Source organism: Eumetopias jubatus, unplaced genomic scaffold, assembly GCF_037043125.1.
Source record: "Eumetopias jubatus isolate StellerSeaLion01/CBP00866 unplaced genomic scaffold, mEumJub1_p1.0 scaffold_10, whole genome shotgun sequence".
NCBI classification, from domain to species: Eukaryota; Metazoa; Chordata; class Mammalia; order Carnivora; family Otariidae; genus Eumetopias; species Eumetopias jubatus.
In genome coordinates, this window is record NW_028274816.1 from 20311964 (window position 1) to 20335558 (window position 23595).

The window sequence follows — 23595 nt, forward strand, 5'->3', positions numbered from 1 at the left end:
TGTCCAGGATCAAAAGGTTGGTTGAATACTGGCCACACATAAAGTTTTGTGGGTTAATTAAGACCATCATTAGTTGCTGGAGCTCACTCTCAGCTTCATCATTTGTAGGTAGAGAGTGTGCTTCTCTCAGACACAGCTGCTCCACTGGGATCAACCTGTGTGTGTGGAATGTTCAAACCAACACAAGACCCTTGCAGAAAACCTGGCTGGTTTCTGAGCATCCATCTTGGTGCTGGTCATCCAGGAGGGGGCTTTTCGCTTGGTTTGGTCCATTAAGCCATTGCAGTGGGAATTTCTGTGGGCAATCATACTGCTGTTTAAGTTGCCTCCTTATATTCTCTGCTGGTAGTTTTCTGTGCAGTAGATACATCCGCTGTATCTCTTTCCTTTTGTGTGGTGTACATTGTTATGTTCATTGATCCAAACACTTATTGAGCACCTACAGTATGCCAGGCAAACTGCTAGGCACTAAAGAATAAAAGTGAGATGGGACATGGGGTCTCCGTCCTCAGAGAGCTCCTCACCCCAGGTGGGAGAGAGGGAGATGGATGAACACATGGTGGAAAGAGCTCTGATGGAGACGGGTTGCCAGAAGGAAATAACATTGAGTGTTGAAGGGCCACTCAAAATGAAATGGGAGAATAGAGAGTAGGTAGAGGCTCTCCAGGCAGAGGGAATGGAATGTGCCAGAGCAGGGAGGCAGGCAGCAATACGTGTCTCATGGGCCATACCTATGTCACATGGCCAGAACAGAGATTGTGGAACACACAGAAACCCCATCCCTCTTTTAGAAACGTGAACAGTCTCATTGAGGTCAGTTGAATTGCTCATAAAGATGCCGTTCTGGGCTAAATGTTTGTGTCCTTCCAGATTCATATGTGGAAGCTATAAACCTCAATGCAAGGGCATTTTAGGTACAGCCTCTGGGACATAATTAGGTTTAGATAAGATCAGGAGGTGGGACTCTCATGATGGAATTAGTGTCCATTTAAGAAGAAGAAGAGAGCTCATCTCAAGTTCAAGTCATGGGCCATAGAAAGGATGGGTGGTGAATCCTAACTCTTGATGGTCTAGAGTGATAAAAGGGGTGAAGTGACCATTTCTTGTTTATCGAATTTTCAACAAACTAAGGCAGCTCTTTTTGGGAAACCCAAGATGACCAATGATAGAGAATGATGTGATATGAGATTCAAACGAGGTATTTTATAGCCAGGGTGAATTTCTCACAATCCTCCAGGCATTTCTTTTAGGAAGGATAAGAACTTTGATCCCTTAAAAAGTTTGGTTGGTGGGTGGGGGACATTTGGAGAAAAGGAGGGATTCCATTATGAATCCTACTTGGGAGACAGCCTTACCGCAGGGCCTTTAGTATACTCAGTGGCCATGAGCATAAATCCTCCAGTTGAAAACTGTTCAAGTTTTTAATTTTGGTCACTATGAGCATTTTCCAAAGATCTGACCTTGGATCAGCCTCTACCACACACATTTTATGTTGTTGTTGTCATTTCGGGTTTTATTGGGCTAAGGCTAGTTTTTGTTAAGTTGCTCATACTACTATTTAACATCCCAAGGATTCCAGTTTAGGAAACCTGCATCAGACCAGTGCAAAGACGTACATACACACCATCACTGGGCAAAAATGAAGGCAGGCTAGCATGTTCACAGCTGTTATCTCTATGCGATGCATTTCCATCTAATTGTATTTTTATACTTTTCTGAATTTCAAAGGCTTCTAAACTGAATATTTTACTTTCAAAATTCAGGAGAAATTATTTCTTGGCTTGAAATCAAATAAATTACTATTTATGGTACCCAGGAACACTTTTGACTTACTGCTCTACCAGTTGTACAAGTTGAAATTGTTTATTTTTACAGCTATTTGGGAGTATTTTTGAGGAGTTTGAAGATGCTGGGCTAGGGAAATAAAGGACCTGAAGAGATCCTTTTTTTTTTTTTTTCCTATGTCACTGGTTCTCAAAGTGTGGTTCCTGGACCGACAGCATCACCTGGGAATTTAGAAATGCAAAACTCCCACCACCACAAATATAAACATCTCCACTGAATCAGAAGCTCCAGGGATGGGGAGTGTTTTAACAAAATCAAACAGCAGTTTGAGCCCCACTTATTCTAGGCTCAGAGAGTCATGGGTGGGCTGTCAGCGTCGGAGGTGACTCGATCTTGACATCCCCCTTCCAGCCACCCTACCAGCCCGGCAGCCTGTTCCCTGGGTCAGCAGTGGAGGGGGGAGCGGCCATGGCCTGTGCAGACTCTTCCAGGTGTCTGTGAGGAGTAATAAGCCGCCTCCCAGCTTAATCAGCCTTCAGCTGCTGCTGCTTTCATGAGTCAAACTGCACCAACCAGCTAGTAGGTCCTGCAGCTGGAGAGCACCAGGCCCGGGGAGCAGTAATGAGGGACTTCCCCTAACCGGGGTCGATTCCTGCCCCCTGGCCCCCATCGGGGAGACCAGCCCTGCAGACGGCTGTGCAGCAGGAGGTGGGTCCCTCTCCGCCCTGACTCCACTGCAGCGCCTCCTGTACCCACCGGCGGCAGGTGGGGCATTTCAGCTGGGACACGATCCCGAGGCCCTCATTTTACGGCTAAGAATTTGAGGGGCGATGAAGAAAAGGATAGGATATACCCAGCAATGGCTTGCAAAATTTGTTCCTCAGCTTAAATCCATTTGCAGTACACATCCTAATGGGAGATGGTGACTTTTTTATGAAATAAATACATGTAGCAATGAATCCATCATCACCTTGTTATTGCAACAGATAGAATGTACGCAAGTAGATATCTATCATGTATCGGTCACCATTCAAAATAATGCTACTGTAGAGGACAGATTGCAAATTATACAAAACAGCCCCAAATTACACTCTTTCCTGGGCCTGTTGTACTGGATCCCAGTCTGCCCTTTGCTCAAATCGTAGCAATCAGCAACCATTTTGCCCCTGGTGCTTTCAGCCACTGCCAACTCATGATTGAGGCAGTGGGAGGTGCCAGGAACAGACCACGGGCTTCCAGCAGTCCCGGACCTGCCGCTCACTGATCAGTGTGACCTTGAACAAGTCACTTAAAATGGCTGGCCTCAGTCTCCTCGCCTTTGAAACCCAGGGGTTGGTGGTTGGTTCATGTTCAAAGGCCTTGCCACTGACAATAACACACACTTCACACGCATTTCCAGTTTGCCTGCTTGGGGACAACAAATCACACCCCCACCGCCCCAAGCCCACCGAGACAGGCCAACCCACCTGCGCCTGGGTGTCCTTGTCCCCTCCACTCCTCCACAGCATCCCCTGTCACAAAGCTTAACCCCGTTTGAAGCTCTGGGGAGCCCAACGTCCCGACTAATTTGCCTGACTGCTCAGCCAGCAAGCCGGCCTTGGTGGACTCATTTGGCATTCCAGCGACATTTGGCTCCGGCTCCAGCAGGAATTGTCCCTGTCCCTCCAAATGGCCATCTTGGATACTATGAAATTAAAGATTAGAATACCGAATGCTGAAGCACCCCACTCCATCCAGTGAACATTGGAGATGCTTCTGCCATTTACGGCCCCAAGAAGAGCCGGGCCCCACTTGGGCAGCTGGAGTCGGTGCTAAATTACCTAAAGAGCCCAAGTGCTGGGCCTGGGCTCCATTTGTTTACAAAATAGGCACTTTCAAAGGCCCTTTACTAGGGACTGGCAATTCCCAGGTCCCCTGCTATAGGCTGATGCATAATGCATAAGATGCTGGGAAATGCGTATTCATGAAGGCGGCTTGGCTTTTGTCAAAAAGAACTGTGAAATATTATGATGGAACAATTTTCATTTCTGCCACATTGTTTTTATAGTGCATTCATGACTGGGGATTGAGGGCTTTTCGAGTTTTGTCTGGTGCAGATGTTGCGGTGCTGAGAGCTGCTTCAGACATCCTTATTTTCCAACTTTGTTGCTGACAATTACATGGGGGGGATGGTTCTCACGGGAGACAAAGGATATGTCCTCAAGTGACCTCGTCCTGAATTCATTCGGGAGGGAAGGACAAGGAGAGAAGGGGGAAAGGAGGGAAAGAAGGGGGCAGAAATGGATGTTTGGAGAAGGCTCCTGCGTGCGAGGCCTTGGGCAAAGGCTTCTCTCACTGATTCTCCCTTACTCCTAGAAGGGGGCCATCACCTCCATTTCCCGTATGAGGAAATGGAGGCCTAGCAAGGCTGAGCCACTTGTCTGAAATCACGTAAGCTTTGAGTTGCTAAGCCCGGGTTTGAATCCACTCTGCCATGCCCAGGCTTCTGTTCCTCTCCGGCACCAAGCTATGAGAAGTGAAACCAAGGAGGACTCTCCTTCTGCAGGCCATCGAGGGACTTGGGACACAGGGTGAGCTGTGCACAAGCGGCCACTGGGTGAGGAACACCTGGAGGAGAAGGGCTTGGAATCGTGTCAGGCATCTGGGCACCATGTTCAGGCAAGTACACATCTTGGGAGGTTGAAGAACTTGCTGAGACTCCATAGCTTCTGCCTTCTGGTACCAGCATTATACCCGCTCAAATCTTCTGCACCACAAATCCCATCCTTGTGTCACCATGCCGCTGGCTGCCTCCTAGTCCGGGAAGTGCTGGCCCCTTTGGTCGAGCCCCTGTGCCAGGAGGGAATGAATTCCTGGAGGCAGGAATTGTGGCTTCATTCTCCCTGGATCCCCAGGGCTGGCGTAGCTCCAGGCAAGCTCAGAGGCAGGCTCCCACACACACTTTAAATGTATCCAGCATGACAGAGAGGCCCAGGCTCCAGGCAAACTCTGTGGCAAAAGGGTAGACTGTCGGGGAAGCCAAGCAAACAAAGGGAGGTGGGAGTGCCCAGGGCCTTGCCCCAGGAGAGCGGTGCAGGTGGGTGTGGCGCAGGGGTCTCCTAAGGCCAACACATATTCAGAGCACTGACCAGGTGAATGGCAGAGAGAGGGCAGAGAGCAGAACAGGGAATGAAGGAGCGCTATAGGCACAGGTGGGTCCCTTCCACAGACCAGGCCAGAGCAGAGCCTTGAGGCCCACGCTGCAGGGAGGAAAGGCAGAGCTTTCAGCTCGAGGGAGCCCATGGACAGGAAATTCCTGGCCGCCACTGAAGACCCACCGTTCCTGCTCATGGACACGACCAAGTGAGTTTGGAAGTTCTGCCAACATGGATACACGGATGTGTCTCCTGAAAGTCTGTCTGGCAGGGAGTTCGTGAGGATCTCCAGACAGGCCCAGGTCCATTTTGTTGTCTACACCAACATCTTCATTGTTCTGGAACTTCCAGGGTCAATCCCTAGTGTTACAAAGGTGGTCCTCAGCATAAATGCAGCCCCACAAACCTCTCTGCCCATTTCTAAAGCAGACCATGCTCTTTCTTCCTTGAGGGTCTTGGCATTGGCCATGCCTCTGCCTCCAGCACCATCCACTCCCTCTCTAGTCAGGGCTGGTGCCTGCCCACTCTGCAGACCTCAGGTTACCTGGTTGGCTCTCTCATCCCAGTATTTCCCATCCAAGAGGGCTGTCTGGGTTTGCAGTTGTTGGTGTGGTGGTTATTGTCCGGTTGTCTGCCTCCAGTTGTAATGAAAGTCTGTGAGAGCAGGGATCAGGCTCGAGCTGTCCACCCTTCTCTGCCCCGGCACCCAGCATCACGCCTAGGACATGGGAATGAATGAATCAGCCCACAGCGTGTTGCACCAGAGCATGAATAAGGCGTATCTAAAGGGATTAAAATCCAACAATTTGCTCTCCTGCAGCACAGGGCACTTCCACCTATTTGGATAAGCAAACCCGAGCCAGGGGCAAGTACCAAAGCATGAAAAAACAGATCAAAGCTCACTGCAACCAATTCCAAGAGTTTGCCCTGACCCTTCTTCCCCTCAACAGTCAGGCAGAGTCTTGTAAAAGATCGGAACATATGTAGTTTCAAAACCACACACACCCACGTACAAGTGTAACCATTAGGCTCAGTTCTTCTCCATCAGCATGAAAGAGAGTGACATCCCCTGCTGGCATTGCCGTGAAAATTGACTTAGAGCAGTGTTTCAACCAAGGGTGATTTTGCCCCTCAGGGGACATTTGGCAAATGTCTGAAGACATTTCTGGTTGTCACAATAAGGGTACAGCAACGAGGGATACTGTTAAATGTCCTACAAAGCACAAAACAGCCCCCACTCGGCTCCAAATGTCAGCAGTACTGAGGCCCAAAAACACCAAGTCAGAGAGGTTGCAGCCATACAAGAAGTCGTCATATCCTCCATTTTCCGTGACTGGGGCCATCTGCAGACACCCGTGAGGGGTCTATCAGCCTTGTCTGAATCCTCCCTGAGAGCTCCTCCTCAAGGAATACCTGTCGTCTTCGTCTGTGCGAGCTGCTGGGGCAGAATACTATAGACGGAGTGGCGTAAGCACAAACACTTACTCCTCACAGTTCTGGAAGCTGGGAAGTCCAACATCAAGGCACCAGCAGATTCGTGTCTGGTGAGAGCCTACTCCCCAGTGCATCGATGGCAGCCTTTTTGCGGTGCACCCCCATGGTGGAAGGGGTGAGGGAGCTCTCTGGGGTCCCTTTCATGAGGGCACTGATCCCATCACAAGGGCTCTACCTTCATGACCTCATCACCTCCCAAAGGTCTCCCCTCCAAATACCATCCTATTGGAGATTAGAGGGCGTGTGTGGAGGGGTGCAAATGTTCAGTCTACAGCACCTGTCTTCCACTTGCTATTAAAGTCCTTCTCTCACCTCTACATTCCAATCTGCCCACCAAGAAGCCACCACCTGGTCTCCTGGCTGTCAGTCCCGTTTGCTCCTACCACACAGATGGCCCACAGCAGCACCATTCAGCCTGCCTGTGGCTGGGGCTTTCTCGCACAACACTGCCACTTCCTCCGGTCCTCCTTAGGCCGTAGCACAAAGCATCGCCTCCTAAGGACAGAACTTGATTCATGACAAAGGAGAGGGCTTTCCGGGCAGGCAAATCCAGGGTCCTCATTATAGGGCTTCTACCTAATTGTCTGGCTTTGCTCATTTGCAAAATGGGCACAACCAACTGCAAGGATCAGGCTCTCTCTGTGCATCTGAGACATGGTTTGTGACATGTTGCATGTTGGCAATAAAATGCCCTTTTTCCCCTTCACCTCAGAGCTTAGTCAAGGCCTGAGAAGTTGACTGCTAAGTCAAACCCTCTTCAATGGAATGGTTTTTGTTTTCTGATCCCTGAGAGCCAAGACTATTGCCAGGTAGAGAGGCAACAGGCTTCAAGGGGTATATCTGGAGGAGCACATTTTCTTCCTAGGATATCTTTCCATTTCACTGCTCTCCCCCACACAGAGCTAAAGGGGTTCTCCTTCCCTCAGCAAAGGCCTGGCAGCACGGATTCCCCAACTCTCCTTATTCCGATCACCCCTCCTGAGAATGAGCCCATCCCTTGTGGCGAGCGCTAGGCTACCTGGGAAAGTACCATTGCCAGGTCTGCACCCCATCTGTAGCTGCTTGAAATGGTGTGTTCACATCCTACAAAAACAAAGGGCCTCACAGCTCTTCAGACTCCTGGACATAATTTCCAGGACACGTAGTGACTCCAGAAGGAGAATGTCAAAGGGGGCTGGCGACTCGGGGAGCAGGCAGAACTCCATTCACCTCCAGCTACTGAGGCAAGTCCGGCAGACTCAGGGCCATAGATCCAGCCAAGTGTGGGCTCCCCAGGGCCTCCTTCACCTCATTCACAGCCCACTTTTTATGAAGCTCATGCAGAAACATCAAGAGGGGAGAACAGTACTGAGAGACAGGCTAAGGGTACACCTGTTTCATATGTTGGGAGGCCACCCAGGATGGCACACAGGTCCCTTTGTTCATAGTCCCAGTCTCCATGGAGGCCAGAGGACAATGATATTCTAGCCCTGAATGAACCAACTAACAAGGCGTGCTTTCGAGCAGACTTCACCTGTCGGTTCTATTATAGTGTTGGGTTGCCGAAGGTCCCAGTTCCTCCCCCCAACCCACCCCCACCAAGGGCCTGAGGAGAGGCGACATGGGACCAAGCAGAAGACACGGCAAGAGTGCAAGTGGCTTACTCTGAAGATATTGCTAAGATGTGCAGCTGTCTGTGCAAAGACAGGGAGCCATCCTAGCAGGCCTCAAGGAGAAGGGAGCTAATGATTTAGGAGGAGAAAGCAGAAGGCTGTAGCAGACACTAAGCCAAAAACACAGGAATGGCCACATTTGAAGAGGCCAGCTGACGGGAGCAGCTGCAGAATACTTTATTTCAGTGACTCAGAGTTTTACCACTTCTGAGAGACCAGTCACAGCTAAGTCTGATCAGCCTTAATCTGTAAAACATAGCCCAGAAACTGGCAGAGAGAAACAGACACTATCTTCACAGGGCTGACTGATACCAGGGATGGCGTGAACCCATGGAGCACACTGGGTTCTAGGGAGGAGGAGATCTGCTCTGGCCCCCTTCTGCGCCTCACTGTCCCCATCTGTGACATGGGGACAGGCACTCTGCCTGGCTTATCTATTGTGAGGATCAGAGTAGAGGATTCAGAAAAGATAAACCTTTAAATACTGAAGGACTAGGAATTAACCCTCCGCAGATGGAAGTTCTAGTATCATTTCTTCTGGAAGCTTCCCAGGTCCTCCTTGATCCAATCAATTCTCGCCATTAGCTCTCATAGTACTGTGTCACTCTCCCTCAAAACACATCATGTTGTCATCTTGCATTTCTCCATTTGATTCTCTAGTTAGTATTTTTCACACGTGAGAACGTAAATGCCAAGCAGGCAAGCAGCTGTGTCCATTCTGTGCTTGGCACTTTTTGTTCTTACCACGGCCTCCTGGTGCAGGTCACATGCCTAAACAAATGAATGAGCACAAGCTCCATGGCGCTGGAGAGAAACTACAGCAAACGGCCCCAATCGTGTCCACTGCATCGTTCGGAGGAAGGTGTCCTCAGGCCTGATAATCGACTGGACGCCTCTCTGAGACCATCACCTCTTCCTGAAGTTTAGCAAGTTAATGAAGGTGGCCGCTATTTATTCCATTTGGGGGGGGGGAATCTTCCCTTACCTAAAAACCGCTGAAATATATCAGGCGGACATCCTGAAACACCTAGTGATTATATGAGATGTGCTCTAAAAGGGAGAGAGAAAGAAAAAAAAGAACTGGTTTTGCATTTACAGTTTCCAGCAATCCCACAAAAAGCAAAAGGCTGAAACGGAAGTGTCAGGTGAGTTTTAAAAGAAACACGGATACAGTAAGTTAAACACTACTTTGTGCTGCTGGCACAATGCGTGGCAATAATTAATCCTTAATTACGCAGAAATCTAACCATCGATGGGCCTCTAATTAAGAGTCCAGTGGTTTCCAGCAAGCACACACCACTGTTACTATATCCATTGGCAAGAAGCAGGAAACCATGCTTTGTGCTCTGCGGCCACGTGTTAGGGCTGACTCCATTTTCTCCAAAATTTTGAGCAAAAAAAAGTTCACAGAACAGGACTTTTTTTTTTCTTTTCTTTTTTTGCTCCTTGTCCCAGGTTGAATTTCCCCTCTTTTCGTCCTGAGCTTTGGAAAATGGCATCATTAACTTGGTTACATACCCATTGGCAGGGGAACAGGTGGGCAGCACGGAGGTAATGGTGCTAGAATGAAGAGAACAGCAAAAAGTAAATTGTTTAAAGGCCCCAGATGATTAAACAATTACTCTCTTTGTAGTTCATATTTTAGAGTAAATAGCATTTACCCTTGACTGCATTTTTTTTTTTTTTTGTCTCAGAAACTCGTCTGCCTCTGCCGGCTGTGCGTGGGTCCCCTTTCTCCCCAATTAAATTTTATCCCTCCAGGAACTCTTTTGTGAGCAGAAGCTGCTGATCTCTGGCCAAATGAAAAAGGCCTGCACTTTCTGCTCCTCATCCCGCATCAAGCTCTAATTCCCAAACACGACATCCTTTGCCTGATAGCCGGAGACACTCCATTGTTTCTCTCTGCGCGCTAATTCAGAGGTTTTAACTCCTTCGTTCAGTAAGATTTACCAAGGTTGCTGACAACGTGGCCTCCCATTTCCAATGGATTTCCAGCCTCCAGAAGCCATTTGTGATTCAGCTCCCCACTCTGATGCCCGCACCCTCGAAGCTTCCACGTGTTGCTCACCATGAAGTAACCATAGTGCATGCGCACGAACCCGATGTCCCATGTCTAGGAAGTATTTACATCCCCAACTTCTAAATGGGAGTTTGGGGAGGGCGACTGGGTGGCTCAGTTGGTTAAGCGACTGCCTTCGGCTCAGGTCATGATCCTGGAGTCCCAGGATCGAGGGCCGCATCGGGCTCCCTGCTCGGCAGGGAGTCTGCCTCTCCCTCTGACCCTCTTCTCTCTTGTGCTCTCATTCTCTCTCTCTCAAATAAATAAATAAAATCTTTTAAAAAAATCATTAAATGGGAGTCTGGGGAGTTGGGAACTAAATGTGGCCCACGTGTTGCTGAGATGTGAACCAATCTGAAAATTTTAATCAGAAACGATGAAGCATGTATGTGTAGGTCTATGATAACAGACACTCATGACTGGGTGGGGCGGGGAGTTCTTTTTAATTGAGACAAAAAATGAATTGTGGATTGACTGACAGCTTCTCCTAAAAGCGTTAAGTGAGAAAAGTGTCATAAATTTGGACCACGTTCAAGTTCCAACACAATTAGGGGCAGCCCTCTAAATCTAGCAAAAGTGGGATATCAAACTGCAATAAGGCCAATTCTTGCAATCTATTCCCCTCCAGGCAAAGGAATCTTGATTCCAAGACTCAGATGACTGTACCTCCTCAAGGTCTCTATCTGCACTAAGAGGGGATCTTTATCTCCAGTCTCTTCCTCGAGATGATAAATGGATTTATTGAGCATGCTGAAGTTCATGCTCTGGAAGAAGAACTTGATTCATGTGAGTCCACACACTGAAATAAATAGACCACATAGAAAATACAGTGGGCTTTGAGCCCAAGTTTCACTGTTTATACTGAGATGGGAAAACAGCAGTGGCGGCGGCACCTGGGGCTTGGTAGAAATGCAGGTTCCTGGGCCCCAGCCCAGACGTTCTGAATCAGAATGTGCATTCTAACAAGACCCCCATTTGGAACATGCTGCTCTAAAAAGTTTCTGCAACCAATGTTGGGGAGGTTGCAGTTCATTTCTGGTCCAGACCACCAGCTCCTAGCCCTTATGTGGGCTATAATGACAATGGGTTCATCTGCCCTCTTTCTAGGAGGTCCTCAATAAATAGGTTCTGAATGAATGATTCTTCTTCTCTGTGCTCTGTATGCACTAGACTGTCCAATTCTGGCTTCAGGAATTATATTCCTAACCTTTGAAGTTTGCTTATTAGTTGCTGGCTTGTTCTCAGGTCAACCTGTGAGGGCCTAGTGTTTGTAGACTAATCTCAGGATTAGAAGCATTGTGCAGCAACCACAGTTCCGATGGTGAGCCCTGAGGCAAAATTTCCACTTTCACTTCAGCCCTGTGAATTTTCTTTTTTTTTTTTATGATTTATTTATTTAAAACAGAGAGACAGAGAGAGCATGAGCAGAAGGGGCAGAGGGAAAGGGAGAGAGAAACTCAAGAGTACTACACAGTGAGGGCGGAGCCAGTTGAAGGGCTCGATCTTATGACCCTGAGATCACAACTTGAGGGGAAACCAAGAGTCAGATGCTTATCCCCACCCCATGAATTTTTAAACCTCTTTTACTAGCAAGAATCACTTTCTGGCTGCTATGAAAAGCCCAGAGTGCAGAGCCAGGGCACATCCTGTGTTAACACTATTAAACTTCCCCCAACAGAGCTATGACCCAGCCTGTGCCACACTATTAAACTTCCCTGTCCTGCCACTGACTACAATCCGACTGCAATCACTTTGTCCCAAGCATCAATAATAATGGAACACAAAGTAGACTCTCCTGCTTCCTCAGCCCCACTTTTCAAAGTGGAGTGGATGTGTCTTTTTCTAACCAGACTTGGCTTTGCTGCAGGTCATCATAAAACAAAAGAAAAATAAATACCACCACCACCACCACTACCACCTGTCTCAAGATATTGAAAGGGAGGCAGGGAATGTGAAATAAAGAGAATGTTTAGGGCAAATATGATGGTTGTTTCATCCTTTTTTTATTTCACCTTTGGGTGCATGAGCATCTCCAAGAAGACACCCGTTACCTTTAGTTCCATCTTTTCTAACGCCACATACAGAGGGTGAGAGGGCCTCATTACTTTCCTCTCCAAGTTTGGAGTTGGCCTGCCCCCCACACCGAGCCCCCCCAAGGGTTTGCTTTAGCTCTGCCCTCCCTGAAGGCCACTTCCTGTGCCAACTCCCCTTCCCCAAAATGGCCCCCTCCACATGCCACTCCCTCCCCCAATACAGCTGCTCACTTACTATCATCTTCACTTATTCACATACCCTCAGAATGTCTCTTTACTTTCCCATTTATCCCCAACTGGGAGTCATGGTGACCCATGGATTTAAGGGTTAGATGCCAGTGGCTTAAAACCCATCCTGTCTCCTGCTTGTCAAATGATAGTGGATAACTCATTTATCACCTTTATGCCTCTGTTTCATCCTCTGTTGAACGTAAGTAGTAGTATATATAACATAGGGTTGTTATGCCCATTAAAAAAGTAGGCCCATATCAGGTACATAGGATAATGGTCAGTGCATAATAACTGCTCCCATACCATCCACCAGGCCCTGCTACCGGGGGTCCTGAGGAGTTTCTATGTATCAGGCCTGTCAAGAGAGGAGGAGGAGAGGCTTATGGGAGCCCACCTCCCTCATATGTGAGATCAGACGCAACTCTTTCTCAATCCTGTAGCTTCCCCAACTGTCAAAGAAAATACACAAAAGTTGGAGCCATCTTGAAAATCAGTGAGTGGAATTCTAAGACCTTGGGCAGGGGGAAGTATTATAGAGAAAAGAGACACCAATTTTCCAACCAGACAAATCCAAGCCAGACAAGCTGTGTGACCTCAGGCAAATCACTTGAGCTCTCTAAGCTTCCATTTCCTCATTTGTAGAATGGAGATAAACATGGCTCCTTGCAGAGGTTGCAGTGGGATTAAATAAATGTGTTTAAACATCTAAAACAGCAGATACATAATTGGGGATAAACAAGTGAGAGTCTGTCGTCTCTCCTGCCTTTTCATAAAAGATCAGGGAACATCGACATTGAGGAGGCTGACATCATAACCTGCTCCTCAAGCAGTGACAGCTACTCCTGAGCCATCAGCACAGGAGTGATCACTTGAGCTGTTCATTAGCATAAATATTCCACAACAATGTCATTTTAAAGCTCCCAAAAGAGCACCTGTTATCTATCCCACAAATTGGGCCTTCCATGGCATAAATCATCAAGAAGCACTTCCCATGTGTCTTAAATGAAGGAGTGCCATTCCAACCAATAAAGCAAATAGTAAACAAAGCAAAAAACAGACAAAGCACAGAAACACCCCACGCTGTGACTTTAATAGTTGATCAATTGCAGATCAAGAGCTTTAATTTCTCCTTAGCATTGGGTTGACAGCAGGAGCTGAGTTCCCACTCATTTAGATTTGATTACTTTGGTGAAATACAAAGGCTCCATTCATCAGACCTCGGCCAATAAACACCCTTGAGCTTGGGACTCTCTCCCAGAGAAAGATCCAGAAAATAGACCACACCACAGAGCTGCTAAATGACCCCCACAGAGCAGGGCTGTATAGTGACCATCAGCCCACCACACAGCTAAGTTGTGAAGCCGATTCTGTTTCCTTGAGTAGGTCATGAGTTATCTGAGTGTACAGGACATGCTCAGTCTTTGGCAGGATCCAGACCCAACCAAGTTTGCTTAATTAATTTCCTCAGACAAACAAGTGGTCGAGACAAACTGCCTCACTACTCAAGTTCCTTTGCTGACCATCATATGAAGGTTATGCATCTCTAATTCCACCAGGCTCAGTTACTTCCTACCTTCTCTTTGAGTCCTCCTCTGATATTTTACAGAAATACATAATAGTAATTATAATAATAACCCACACTCTTCCAGTCCTCCCACAACTCTTTCTAGGACATATTCATGGCCCATTTCATATGACAGCATCTATGCCCTTACTTGAGGACAATGAAGACACTGTCATTGTACAAGACTGAGAGAGGATGAAGGACATGGAGACACCATGTCCACCTGAGTCTAACAGAGCAGACCTGAATCATGGCTCTGCCAGGTAATGGCTGAATGGACTTTTACAAATGATTTAACTTCTCCATAAAATGGTACAGTACTATCTATCTCTTAGTCTATTCATTCATTTGTTTTCTACAAATACTATGGAGTGCCTTATTTGCCAATCATGGATCTAGGCACTGGGGATTGAGCAGTGAACCAGACAGACATGATTCCTGATCCTGTTCAAGTGAGGTATAGAAAGATCACCTCTTTAAAGGTGGCTAGTCCATGGAAGTAACTCAACTCAATAAATATACAGTTATTTCCTTTGTAATGCCCAGGACCAGGCCTTGACATCTAACACCTGCTCTATAAATGAGAGAATAAAGTAAGTAATTGCTTCTAAATTAGCCAGAGCCAGATCCAGCATACTTTAAGTAACACGATCATTTCTCTGCCTAGTTAAGTGTAACTCAGTCCGACTATCACATCATGTCCCGGTGCCTTCATGGGGCTGTACTGAGCTCAAGGTTCAGGGAATATCTAGGAGAATGGATCATATTCTGCTAGGCTGGGGGGAGAATGAGATGTAAACAGCTCAATATAATTGCCATATGATATGCACATAAAGTTAGACAAATGTGCAAGACTCGACAGAGGAAGGAGCAAACTCTCAAGTTAGAGGTGGCCTTCCCCAAGGTGGTCACACCTGAGCAGGTATGACAGAGGGAGGAGCTTTGTTACTGGATGTTCACATCACTCTGCTCATTCAACACATGCTCATTGAAAGACTGTATGTGCCCAGCTCCATGCTAGGTTCTTTGAAGGCCAGTTCAAAGTCAGAGGCTCTGTCCCAAAGAGAATCTATACAGCACAAGCAGGTCTGTCCCAGAGGGCTGTGAGGAGCTCGGCAGTGCTCAGAAAGTGGTATACCTAGAGTAGTCAGGGAGGGCCTCTTGGAAGAGGGGGATGCGGATCTTAAGGGGAGAGCAATATTGAAGCAAGGTGAGAGGGGAGATACACTGGCAAGAGGGTTGCATTTCCTACCTTTCTTGGCCTGGATTTTTTTCTCTTAGGCATGACTTCAAACGTGAACTATCACCTCTGTGGAAGAATAGAACCAAAGCAGGAAATGACCACTGAGAATAGCTATTTTGTGCCTCAAAGGGCGAGGAGCAGCATGCTGAATGGCCTTCAGAAGCAGGGCAATGCTTAATATTGGGCAGAATACAGATGCCAGACAGACTGGTCCCGGGTTGCTGGAGGAGCAGGCTACCTGGGAGGTGGCAGTCCCCAGGCCTCGCCAGCAGAGAGAAGCCATGACAGGCCCTAGTAGGGGCCCAGAGATGGCAGGGGATGCACGCGGTGGGTCCTGGCCCTCCCTTCCTGACCACAGACCATGAATTACAAGCTGCCTGGCTAGAGCCAAGGCCAGCGCTGAGCAAAGCAAGTTACCTGGGTCCAGGCCGAAGCCCTGCTGCCTTTCTACCTTCCTCTACTTGTCAGAGGCCTTTCAGCTTCCAGCAGCTGTACCTTTAAGAGGGGAAAGGAGAGAGACCAAAAGGGTGATGGGTCAAGGACCAAATCGAAAAACAAAGTGCTGAGCTCTAAACTTCCCCCGGAGTCTCTGTATTTTTCACCTCCATCCCCAAATATCTATCATCACTAATAAAACCTTCATAACACTATCAACCAAAGAGTAAAATTCAGCGACAGAGACAGGCCCTCTGTGGGCTGTGAGCATGAGTACTGGCAGGAGAGGGGCACGGCACCCAAGGGAGGAGGGGTGAGGGGCTGGAAGGCCTTGGAGGAAGCCTGAGGCCTGCAGTAAAGGAAGGAGCCCCTCTCCATCTTTCCCCCCATCAGCACCTTTGCCCCAGGGTCTTCAAATTCCTTCAATTAATCTCCAATCTTGAACTATCTGCACTTGATAATGTGGGGGAAGGGGACTTGACAATGGTTCTGAGCTGAATTATGTCCCCAAAACTTAGATGTTGAAGGCCTAATCTCTAGATAGGGCTTTCAAAGAGGCCATTAAGTCACAATAAGGCCACTTGGGTGGATTTTCATCCACTATGACTGGTGTTCTCACAAGAAGAGATTAGGACACAGCAGAGACACCAGGGACGCGCGCGCGCGCGCACACACACACACACACACACACACACACACACACACACGAGATCATGTGAGGACACAACACGAAGGCAGCCACCTGCAAACCAAAGGGAGAGACCTCAGAAGTCAACCCTGCTGACACTCTGATCCCCAGACGTCCAGCCTCCAGAACCGGGAGAAACGGATTTCTGTTGGTTCAGCTCCGCGGTCTGCAGTGTTCCGCGGTGGCGGGCAGCCCTGGCCGGCAAAGACAACGGTGCACAGCCCCAGCCGCGAGAGCACTGCTGAGGGACCGACCGCTCAGCCGGCTGACTTCCGAACCAAGCTACGAAGCGCCAAGCCCGCAGAAGCGCACGCGCACACGCACACAGACACGTGACGTGCTCACGCACCCACACGTACGGCTGCCATGATGGGATGCTCGGACCTTCCAAATGTCCAGTCCACCCTTTTGAAAGAAACAAACCAATTTTCAATAACCTTAGTGTGCTGGGAGTGGGCAGCCGGCCTTTATAAATTTCATATGAATGGTTTAGTTTTAAATACAAAAGTTAGGGGCGCCCGAGTCTTGATTTCCGCTCAGGGTCGTAAGGTCGATTGCTGGTCGAGCTCTGCGCTGGGCTTGGAGCCTGCGGAAGATTCTCTCTCTTCCTCTCCCTCTGCCCCTGCCCCCCTTCTGAAAACAAACAAAATGTAACTCCTACAAAATGCTTGCTCAGTTTGACCTAACTAGTCACACTGGCAGATTTGAAGGTCCCGTTCCCCCTTGGGGCAATGGCTGTTGTAGCTCTAAGCTGGAAAGTGTGCCCTTCAGGGCACGGGGGAGCCCCATAAAGATGACTCGGACCCAAAGCCACATTGCCTATCATTGAGCTCATCTGTCTCTGAGAGCCTGGGACGTCCGTGGTACTGCTAGGACAATTCCCCATATCCCTTTGTAACCTGGTGTTTTTGTCATACTGAAGAGTTCCAGCCTGGAGGAAAGGCGCTAATTGAAGGCAGGTGGTTTCGACTCCATCAGGGAGGAAACTCATTTGATGACTTCCTACCTCTCTGTCAGTCAATCAACAGGCAAGTATTGGCAGCTAGCTGAATGCAGGACGCCAAGGTGGCGGTTGAAAAATAGAGAAATTCGAAGAAACAAATACCCCGCTGGCAACATCATGAATCAGCAACGGCAAGATCTGGGGCAAAAGCGACCCCTCCTTCCAGGCGATTTGAAGATGCAGCACGCCCTGCACAGATCCAGCTCTTCACTCCGTGCTGACGAGTTTATGGTTTCTCTTATTGTAACCTGTAATATTTCGGGTTTATTTCCCTCCCACTGGCTGCGAGGGAGTGCATTCTGATGGGCAATACCAGGGCGTTCAGCGCCGGCTCCCACCACCCCGCACAGGAGCATGCACCTACCCAGGCTAATTTCCAGCAGTGGCAGCAGGCTCAGATGGCTGCTCCATCCCTCCTTCCCATCTCTACAATTGCCACAAAACAGATAGTTGAGTGCTTGACATTCCCTTTGAATTAAGGCTGCAAGTTAAGTGGGCATTTTCCCTTAGATGGCTACTCCAGGCCTCCCCACAGCTAATGATGCCCCAGAATGCAGATTTCACCTGTTCCTTTCATATGCACAACACTCGGCTTGAAATTTGCAAGTCCTCAATGAAGAAATAGCCCTGATTGCTCATTAAAAGCAAGGGAGAAAGCAATTAAAATACAAAAGGCAGAGCAAAGCTTAACACTTGGAAGTTGAAAGTTGAGCAAGCATTGTCAAAAGGTGGGGAGGCAATTTTAGAGTGTGGGAGCCCGAAAGAGGATCAAGGACCCTAGTCAAAGAAACCACACAGGAGAACAGATGCAAAGAGGAGAGAGAGCCAGAGCGGGCCTAGTGCTGAGCATTCTTTTTTTTTCATTTAATTTATATTCACTTAATTCACTGAAAGGAGCTGGGCATGAAATATTATTTCCTTTTTTAAAAAAAAAGTCCCCTTCCTTTTTCTCTACAAAGCTCACTTTCAACAGACAAGGCAGCAGGCTTGGTGAGCACTGCTGAACAGGTCCCCCCTGCTTTGAGGGGCCACGCTTGGTTTCATGTCCTACTGTCACCATCTTGTACGGACTCATTTCCGAACAAGGGATCCTGCGTTTTCATTTTGCACTGGGCCCCACAAATTATGCAGCCAGTTCCGCTGCTAGAATAAACGACTGTCCAACCCTGATTGTTCTTTCCAAACTCTTTTCCAGAACCCTGGGTGGGACAGGCCTGGCCCCTCCCAGCCCCACACTGCTCTTGTCAGATCTGTCACGAGACCTTCTGTTGGTGCCATTTGCCAGTAGGATCAGGGTTAACTTGAAAGAGGATCCACGATGTATTACAAATTAAAATAAGAATCCTGGATAGCATTTCCTGGGAGGATTTTTGGTGGGCCTGAAGTATTTGTGGGGAAGTGAGTCTCCCTTCAAATTGCTTTGCTCCTGGGTAAGCAGCAGAGAACTACTATCACCATAGAACCATTGTCCCAGGCAATGAAAATTTATCCTAGGTGTTAATTAGCTCAATATTTAACTCATCTAATATGCAAATTAAGACACTGCAGTCTCATTAGCGTCATCTGTGTTTCCTTTAAGCAAAACTCAATCTCTTGCCAATGTAAGAAAAAGGAAAAAAAAAGCAAACATCAGTATTTCTCTTTGAAGCTAATGAGGGTGTGATTTGGCTTTCTTTGTTAGGAGGCAGCAAGTTAGGAAAAACACATTTTAAATATGCCAAGTGTGGCCTGACCTCATCTATCAGAGGCGAGAACACGGCCTTGACTGGTTATTAGGCTTTCTGCATCTAGCTTGTCCAAAGAACTGGGGCCTGAGGAGCCAGTGGATGAGTTTGCAAGGAACCCCCATGAGGACATGGACCAAGAAAGGGGATGCAGCCTTCAGGAAGAGGCTACCTAGCAAACAGACGTGGTATTATCTCAGTGAGAAGAGAGGTAAGAAATAACTTTACTTACACCAAATCTTAGAAAATGGTTCTCAAGTCGAAAAAGAACATAGAGATTTTAGCTCAAAGTTTCTACTCCTTCCAGCTCCCCATTTTAAGATTTTAGAATTTAGACAAAGAATAAGCAGTCATCAAATACCCACATTGTGCCCCAAAAGGCAGGCTATGTGCTGATGACAACAAATGCTACAGAACGACAACGAACATCAGGGGCAACTTGAATGTTCTGGGCCTTCGGCAGGCTGCTGGGAATTCCATCTGCGTTAGCTCTAACCTTCGTAGTAACTCAGAAGAGCATCATTTCTCCTTGTCACAGATGATGAACTGTGGTTCAGGGTGGTTAGGTCACTTGTCCAAGATCATGCAGCTCAAAAGTAGCCAAGGTGGAATGAAAAGACAAAAGGAATATGACAGGCCACGGGGACCGCGGCCTAAATAGCATGGTGTCCTAAGCACAGTAATGGGGGAGGTGCCTGACTCTCTCACCTTGGAGGCTAATGCACGTCATGAATCCCTATATTCCGAGACCGCAGGCCCCAGTGTGGCTCCTTGCTATCCTCCCTTTCCTAATTTGACAAGTGATTCAAAATCTGTTTTGTGAACACCATCTGCTCCCGGGGGCAGGAGAGAGACCGGTTGGCATCCCAACATCTTCTGGCCGGAGCCTGAGAACTGAAAACCACTGCAAAGGCGGATGGAGGCCGATTTCCATATGTTGCAAATCGTGTCAGGTGTCACAGCCGTGGTGTGAGGAGCGCTCCCCGCCCGAACTGACCAGGGACAGGCAATGGAAGGCAGGGGAGCTGCCCTTGGCTCCCGGGGGAAATAGGAGAAAGAGCCATGACCTCCCTGTGACCCATGGCCCACGGATGACAGATTCCTGCAGAGCAACTTCACCTTGTCAGATCCAATGCCCGTGAGCTTGGCCTTCACGTTGAAGCCAAGCAACAGAGCAGAAGGGAAGGCAAGTGAATGTGGCTGGGCTGTGGGCGAGCTGCAGGGATGGCTGCCATTTTAACCGGTGTCTCCACTGGGCCATCAGAAAACTGCAGGGACATATGCTCCAAATCTCTGGAGATACTTACACTCTTCTACTGGAACTTCCAGAAGATGCTTCTGATCTGTCCAAGTGTTTCTCCTTCCATCACTGCCTCTGAGCCCCTCAAACAGGCAGAAATGGATAGCCCCACTTGACAGATAGGAATACTGGGGCACCAAAAGGCCAAGTGGCCTGCTGAGGCAAGACAGCCAAGTAGCTTGGGAAAGAACCTGTTTCTGAACTGTCTCCTCTGTTCGGGTTCCCATGCTGGGGAGGTGACCACAATGGGCTTTCTCCTAGCATTGCCGCAAATGCCCACTGGAAGTAGGTATTGCCATCCCCATTTTAGGGATGGAGAAACTGAGAATGAACATGCAGAAATGGGAGAAGGAAGTGTGTATCCGTTGAGTGCCTCACGTCGGGGATGTTCTGTGGGCTACAAGACCATGTAAAATAGGCACAGGTAATAGAGGGATGGCATGGGAGTTCCAAGTGCAGAATGACCCTGAAAAAGTGGAAAAAGTGAGAGGAAAAAAGCAAGCAATGTACTTCCTATGATAAAGCCACACCCTCCACCTCTCGCCCCGGGGCAAGAGTTACAGGGGGCACCCAGAGGACAGAGCAGAAAGCAGAATGGTAGCATTGTGCAGCAGGGAGGGGGGACATAGAAGTTTCAGCCCATGGCCTGCCGTGCCTGAGAAAAAAAAAGGAAGAAAGCCACAGACCTGCTGAGGGTGAACAGAATGGGTCTGGAAGCTTAGGGTCACATGGAGTTTCAGTGTCTTGTGCCACTGTCTCTACCTCTGGTGACCGATAATGTGTTTTGATTTCTTTTTTCCATCTGATAAACCTCTTCACATAAACTTGCTTTCAGAGTGGTTGCCTTGGGTTTCTTTAAAGTATGTAATATTTGTTACATAATGAAATATACATCAGGTATGAGCAAGATCTAAAGCGAAATCATAAAACCCATTCCCATGGATTGACCAGGCTTGGCCTGAGAAATAATGTCACTAAAGCACTGAGACCTTCTGAGGGTCCCTCTCTCATTCTGTCTGCACCTTCTGCTTGCCAGAAGCAAGTTTTAGCCTGAACTGTGTATTCATCCAAGATTGCTTATATATACCAACATATATATATTAGTGTATATCTATACATCATATATACACATATGCACATCATCTGTATATGCACATATGTGTCCCTTTATGGTAAGTTGTTTAGATTTTCTTGTTTGTGAGCTTTACAAAAATAGCATCACAGTGCGTGGACACCGACATTCCTCTTTTGTCACATTATACCCTCTTTTTCAGGTAGTCTCAGTAAAAGGGGGAACTTGACCTAGCAGTAAGTTCTATGCAGCTAATTTTAATGAGAGTTTACGAAAAAAAATGGCATTGCCGTGGGTGTTATAGATTCTAGTGATTGATTTAATCCTGCCCCAATTTCATGGACAGATGAGGAGCCTAGAAGGATCACGTCCTTTCGCCTCAGGAGGTGCCTCAGGGAGCCAGGATGTGGCCCTGGAACTGCCTAGCGCCCCCTGGAGGTGGCACATTGCACAACTCCAGGAGACACCATTTCCTGGCCCTCAGTTCTCCTGGGGGAGTGTGATGGGGGCCCTGCCAAAGTTCCTGCTTTTATCTCTCTGCTTTGTGCCAGAATGGGGCTGATATTCAAACCTCTGCCAGGATGACATGCCTGCTATTTAAGAAATTTGACACTGTCGGTGTACTACGGCCTGAGTCTTGTTTGTTTTATTTCCTGTTATCCGATTTGTGACAGTGAGCCTACTAAAAATTCCTTTCAACTCAGATGTCCTCCCCATGCAATATCATCCCAGAAAAAATCACATTTTGCATTACTGAGAAAGCATCTCGCCTGCTTGATTGTCCCCAGCACCCGGAAAGAAATGCCACCACCGAGAGAGATGACAATTTAGAAGAGGATCTCTAAACGGGATTTCAGCTGTTAAGCAGGGTTCCTTCGCGGCTGTGTTACCTGAAGGGAGGGGAAATGCTGCAACGGTGAGGGAAGGAAGCAAGGGAACTGCATTCACGGAGCACCAAGGTTACCAGGTGTCTCCCATAGGCATTACCACGGGCATTCCTTGTGGAGGTCCTGGCGGGCAGTAGTGTTTTAATTCCCATTTTACAGATGAGCAAAACCGAGGCCCCGAGAATGTAACTGCCGTGCCAAAGGGCAAGAGCTGGTTAGTCTGTTGACCTGCAATTCAAAGGATTTTCTTCCCACCCGAGCTTTTTGCTTCTTTCAGCATGACTCCAAGCTCACTTGGAGGCAAATCCCATTGCAGATGCGTGAAGATTGTGAGTGAGGGGGCTTCCATATAGAGCAAATATCCTACCTCCAAAATGTGGAAGGGGCTTCAGGGATCCTCTTACACATTTCTCCCGTTTTACAGATGGTGACAGTGAGACCCAACTCTGAAAACAATGAAGCGTCTTTCAGAAGCTACACACATCCAAGGCTCCCCCTTCTGGATCATATTCACTGACTGCCAGAGAGGAGCTCCTAATTGCACATCCATTGTTGCATTAACGTTTCATGCTAATTTTTTTTAAGTTTGAATAAACTTTTTAGCCTTGAATACTTTTAGATTTACTGAAAAGTTACAAAGGTGTTACGGGGAGTTCCCATATACCCTTTATCCAGCTTCCCCTAAGGTTATCCTCCTCCATAATCGTTGTCCATTCACCAACACTAGGAGATTAACGCTGGTACCTACTGTAACTAAACTACAGATTTCATTTGGATAGCAACAGTTTTTTGACAAATGTCTTTTTCTGCTCCAGGATCCAATCCAAGATTTTAAATGTCAATTTAATTATTTATAAGTCTCTCAGCCTTGAAGACATGTCCAATATCTGTCTACCCACTAGGCCATGGAGTTCCCAGAAGGCAGAGGCCCCAGGAAATGTAGCTCTTTGTGGGCAGACACAAGATATGCATCTGTTAAGTGTGTACTAAGCAATGTAGACTTAACAAAGATTTGTTATGCTGGCTGTTGATCAATGCCAAGACCTCAAAAATGGCCCCAGGACCACAGTGCCTCCTTCAGTCTCCCCCCATATTGCCATTAAAAATATGCATGTAGAGAATTCGATATACAGATCTATGTTTGTGCGTGTGCTATGCACACCCACGCCTATGTATAGAGAAACAAATATGCATAGGAACGTGCTCCACAAAAGGCACATTTCAAATCAATGGAGAAATGTTGTGGGAACAACGGGCCATTCATGTAATTTTGGCTCTTCATAAGTAGATT